The following is a 6,195-nucleotide window of genomic DNA, read 5'->3' as shown; positions in this document are numbered from 1 at the left end:
TTAAGATAATCTGTGATTAGGATAAACTTTATTTAAAGTGCTCACCAGTTTAGGAGTGAGTAGATTCTTTAAAGGCTCAGAACTAGGAAGGCTAAATAGTCCTCATGGAATCCTACTTTAAATAGCAAGATAACAATCACTTTAAATTCCATAGCCCCCACCTAGTTATCTTAGGCATAAATAAAAAAGAAATACAGTGTCCATTTCTGTTCTAAATGTAATATATAATTAAACTTTAGAATTAAATTAATTGCAGTCATCTGGAAGACTTTGGGTGAAAGGTCAGTGAAAGTCGAGTTAATAGTATCTTACCAGAAGGGAATCCGGTTTGTATTTAACTGGGCAAATATGCAGGCCAGCGTTGAAAGTGTTGGGGAGAGTAAAGTTAATTGAATTGCTCATTCAAAGAACTGAGTAGGCCAGGAGGAATGAACAGATTCCTTCGGCATTGTAGAATTCCATGATTTTAATTTCAGGCATCTCTAAAACCCGATGACAAAATACTGCTTGCAAGCATCCCAGCAGTCTTTAAACAATTGTGCCTCACTAATATCCAAATGATCGAGCTGGTGTGATTGAGTGAGCCAGGGCTAATTCATCTGGTAATTTGCCATATCTGCTTCCAAATCATCATTTGGAGGATTTGCAACCCGTGTGGTGACAACTAACTATGGAATCCACAAGCAGATCTGTCATTTTCCGAGAAGAATTTGAAGGCAGAAAACAGAATCAAACAGAGCAGTAGAATCACCTCTGGTATCTACAAGTAATGTTCTTGCTGTGAGGTGCAGTTGCAAATTTTCAAATGGAAATTCTTCTCCCCAAAATCATAGAGCATCACAGGGTTGTAATAACTTTAAACTTTGAAACCCAAGTCTCCTTTGGGCATTGTTACATATGGAGCAGAGTATTGTCTTTTAGATTCCAGCTGACAAGTGAGAATGTTGCTTTCGTTAAATATTCCAGGCAATACTGGTTGATCTACAGTACCTCGAAATGATGATGATCTTAGCAATTTACTGCGCCCATTCACAATCAAAAATGGTCAGGGATTAAAGGATTATTAGTATTGTCATGGAGTGTCTGGTCTACATAGAGGTGATGACTTGCAGTAATGGTCTGGAGGATAACTATATATCCTGATGTTCAGAACCTTGAGGTCAGTCAGTGCTATGCACTGGATTAGCACGGGAATTAATTCTTCCATCCAATGAGGAAGACTAGCCAATGGCTGAATCTATATTGATGTCATTCTCACAAGTTGTTCAAAGGCTGATGGCAGGGGTAGCTCTGGAAATTATACAGAATGATGGATACGGTACTCGGTGGAATCTGCTGACTAGGTTTCCCAACATAATCCACTGTTGCACTGCTGCTGCAGAGTAATGAATTTCACATCAAATGTAAGAGCCTGGGAGAGCCAATGTGGCTTTGTGTGGGGCAAGTTGTGTCTTACTAACTTGACTGGGCTTTTTGACAAAGTGACGAGGGTGATTGATAAAGGTAGATCTGTGCATGGTGTCTACATGGATTTTACTGTGGGGTTTGACAAGGCCCTTCATGGGAGGCTCAGCCAGAAGATTAAAATGCATGGGAGCAATGGTGAATTGGCCTTTTGGATTGAGAACGGGCTTGCCCATAGAAGACAGAGGGTGGTGGTCGAAGGGACTTATTCTAGCTGGAGGTCTGTGATTAGTGGTGTTCCCTAGGGATCTTTATTGGGACCTCTGCTGTTTGTGATATGTATCAATAGCCTGGATGAAAACGTCAATCGGGTTAATAAGTTTGCAGATGATATGAAGATTGGTGGTGTTATGAATAGTGTAGAGAATTGGCAAAGAATACTGTGGGAAAGAGTGCAGAGAAGGTTTACAAGGATGTTGCTGGGACTTGAGAAACTCAGTTACAGAGAAAGGTTGAATAGGTTAGGACTTTATTCCCTGGAGCATAGAAGAGTGAGGGGAGATTTGATAGAGGTATATAAAATTACGATGGGTATAGATAGAGTGAATGCAAGCAGGCTTTTTCCACTGAGGCAAGGGGAGAAAAAAACCAGAGGACATGGGTTAAGGGTGAGGGGGGAAAAGTTTAAAGGGAACATTGGGGAGGCTTCTTCACACAGAGAGTGGTGGGAGTATGGAATGAGCTGCCAGATGAGGTGGTAAATGCGGGTTCTTTTTTAACATTTAAGAATAAATTGGACAAATACATGGATGGGAGGTGTATGGAGGGATATGGTCCGTGTGCAGGTCAGTGGGACTAGGCAGAAAATGGTTCGGCACAGCCAAGAAGGGCCAAAGGGCCTGTTTCTGTGCTGTAGTTTCTATGGTTCTATGGTTCTATATAGATCTGTTGCAGATATTGGCAGCAAAATGGCAGATGGAGTTTAATCCGGCCGAATGTGAAGTGTTGCACTTTGGTAGGTCAAATGTAAAGAGACAGTACACCTAGACCATTAACAGTGTTAATGAGCAGAGGGATCTTGAGGTCTACGTTCATAGCTCTCTGAAAGTAGCTATGCGGGTTAATAGGGTGGTGAAGAAGTCATTTGGCATGCCTGCACTTATGAGTCAAGGCATTGAGTTCAAAAGTCAGGAAGTTATGTTGCATATTTATAAAACTCTAGTTAGGTTGCATCTCGAGCATTGCATACAGTTCTGGTCACCCCATTATAGGGAGTTTGTTGAGGCTTTGGAGAGAGTGCAGAAAAGGTTTACCAGGATGCTGCCTGGTTTAGAGGGCATGTGCTGTAATGAGGAGTTGGACAAACTTGGGTTGTGTTTTCTGGAGTGGAGGAGGCTGAGGGGAGATCTGATAGAGGTTTATAAGATTATGAGAGGCATGGATATAGACAGACTTTATCTCTTTCCCATGGTTGAAATGTTTAATACCAGAGGGGGTATTTAAGGTGAGAGGGGGTAAGTTCAAAGCAGATATAAGGGGTAAGTTCTTTTACACAGAGAGTGGGTGCCTGGATTGCTCGGCCTGGAGTGGTGGTGGAGGCAGAAACATTAAGGACTTTGAAGGAATGTGCAGATAGGCACATGACCGTGAGGAAAATGGAAGGATGTGGACATTGTGCACACATAAGGGATTAGTTTAGTTTGTCGTTTGATTACTAATTTAATTGGTTCATCATAATATTGTGGGCCAAATGGCCTGTTCCTATGCTGTTCTGTTCCGTGTTCAATATGTCAGTGATAGTAAACCTGATTCTAATTCGAGAGCATCCTGAGCAGCCGCATCACTGCCTGGTTCGGAAATTGCACCGTCTCAGATCGCAAGTCTCTGCAGTGGATAGTGAGGTCAGCTGAAGGGATCATCGGGGTCTCCCTTCCCGCCATTACAGACATTTACACCACACGCTGCATCCACAAAGCAAAAAGCATTGTGAAGGACTCCACACATCCCTCATACAAACTCTTCTCCCTGCTGCCATCTGGCAAAAGGTACCGAAGCATTCGGGCTCTCACGACCAGACTGTGCAACGGTTTCTTCCCCCAAACCATTAGACCCCTCAGTTCCCAGAGTCTAGTCTGACACCAGCCTACACACACACACACACAACTGAACATCACTCCACTCCACTCCCTTTGCAATTTTTGCTAATTTCTTTCTTAATTCCAGCTAAAACATTGTTTATATTTACATTTACATCATTTATTATTATATTGTAATTTGTCCTTTACTATGTCTATTGTCTTGTTTATTAATTATTGTGCTGTCTTGCACTGTTTTGGGCACTTTATGTAGTCCCATGTAGGTCTGAAGTCTAATGTAGTTTTGTGTTGTTTCACGTAGTCTAGTGTAGTTTTGTGTTGTGTCATGTAGCACCATGGTCCTGGAGGAACGTTGTTTGTTTTTTTCTGTGTACTGTTCCAGCAGTTATGGTTGAACTGACAATAAAGGCAACTTGAACTTGAACTTGAAATATCGTCAATCATATTCTTGTTTTCAATTCCAAATGTATTATCCAACTTCCTGGCAGCAGCTCCAGAATTTTAATTTCCTTGTCTATATCCTACTTTTTGTTATTTGGTAAACTTCTAGCCATATTCTCCAAGCTAACAGTTGCCTTATTTAAGGCAGTTGTCATTTGTCCTCGATTTACTATCCAGCAAAATCCAGCAGTCTCTGGGACAGAATCTTTCCTTTTTCCAATAACTACTGCTGACAGATGTGAGTTCAAAGGGGTCCCCGGTGTCCAACACCTCTGATGTCATTAAGTTAACTGAGTAACCAATCACCTAAAAGTCCTATAATGGAGAGGAAACCTCGATATAGTTTTGAATTACCTTATCCATATAAAGGGTTAAATAAGTAACGAAAGAAGCACATCTGATTAAAGTAAAAGCCGAACTGAAATTTTGAAAACATATTTTAATTTTGAAAGATCATGTTTGTTTTATTTGTATGAAGAAATTGCAATGCACATAATTTAATCAATCTTTTAAGGCTAGTTTGTTTTCTATATCCCTTGATAATAAGTCTAGAATTTCTGTGTTGGACTACACAGACCGAAATCCTGCCGTTACAAAGGAAAGCTTTACTTCATTATGACCATCAAATGCCACCCTCTATATCTGACTGACTGCTGGCACTTTCTAATTGATCAAGTTTTCCAAAATATTTATTTGTAAATTGTGCCCAGCTAATTTATTGTTTTTATATCCCATGCCAGTATGGCACAAAGGCAAATAATTTGGCAAATAAAATAATTTCTTTCCCTGGATGTTAGTAGATACCTAACACATATTCTGTGAACAGGAGCAGGTAGAAATATTGAGCATGTATTGTACAGCAGAATGGACATTCAGGAATTGAAGGGCAGAAGGGCCATTCAGGAATTAAAGGGCAAAGACACCACCTCAATTGCTGTGCACGATGACACATGTAATGAACAGCAGATTATGAGGGTTCAGTTGTGATATTGTTGTAATCTGTATTCAGTGCAAGGACACTGGGAAAGATGGAATGGTTGTTCCTGGACCCCCTCCCATATGGAGAAATTTTTACACGGTCATTATCATATCAGCTGCACAGTTATTTATTTTCCTTGTTCTTTTTATTAACCAGGCATTATCATTGGTTAAATACACTACGCTCACTTCCTCCAAGAATTTTGAAACCAATTCTCTATCTCATTTGGATTATTTTAAAAGAATTAAACGCAGTATTTCCAGCAGAATTTTCTTGACTTAAAGTACTGCCTCGCCGATGTGGGAGTTCGTTAAAAGGCCCTGGAATGGGTGCAGAGGAAAGTTACCGCGGACGTGCAGAGTTTGGAATAGTTAAAGTTGTTCTCCTAGGCAGAGCGGGTTAGAAGGAGACTCAACGGAGATTTTCAGAAGTGTCTACCGACTCTACCTTCTCGGAGGGAGAGCGAATAGTGAGGCTTGGACACAGATTTAAAGTGGTCGACGATGGGACGAGGAATATTTTTTGCGATCGGGAACGCGCTGCCTGAAAAGGGGTTCACGCGGAATTCTCGAAAGATAAGGTGGAAAAAATCCTAGAAAGGGTAAAAAAAAATTAAAAGTTGCAGGACAGTAGAAGAGGAATGAAGGGCTCTTCCAAAGAGGCTACATAGTCACGGCAGCCTGGATTTGTTCCTGTTCTACTGTGAATTCCACAGTTCTGCATTCTGTGCATTACCCATTACTGATATCCCGTTGTTAATATTTCCCCAGTGAAACAGACAGACTGCAGGTAGTCTTTACACTTCCAGTTCAACTGCCCGCGAAGTTTCCGGGAGAATGCTTTTCCCGAGAGGAACATTTTCCAGCGCAGTACTTCCAAACCGGGGGGACTGGTCTGGAGTATTGCATCGGAAAATGCTCCCTTCTGAAACCCGAGTTTGTGTATTTCCCCTCCGAGAGGCGGGAGCTGGATTTATAACGACTGTCACCGCGCCTGCAAAATTAGCTCAGGATTGTCCTAACACACTCTGGATTTCCCGTCTGCGAGCTCGGGAATTACCAGGAAGGCCAGAGGATTCTCCTCTAAATCGGGCGTCGCTGCAATACGTCTGTACCCAACTTTTCATTCCTCGCTCCTGACTCAAAACTGAACTGATGGAATCTGCCCCCTCATTACCCCTCCCCCACACACACATACCGTCTGCGATTTATTTATCGGCCCAAGTTGGAAACTTATTTGTGGAATTCACTTGTCTCCAACCTGGGCCGTTAAATA

This window comes from Mobula hypostoma, chromosome 5 (genome assembly GCF_963921235.1).
Source record: "Mobula hypostoma chromosome 5, sMobHyp1.1, whole genome shotgun sequence".
Taxonomy (NCBI): domain Eukaryota; kingdom Metazoa; phylum Chordata; class Chondrichthyes; order Myliobatiformes; family Myliobatidae; genus Mobula; species Mobula hypostoma.
Note: the sequence above shows the minus strand (reverse complement) of the source record.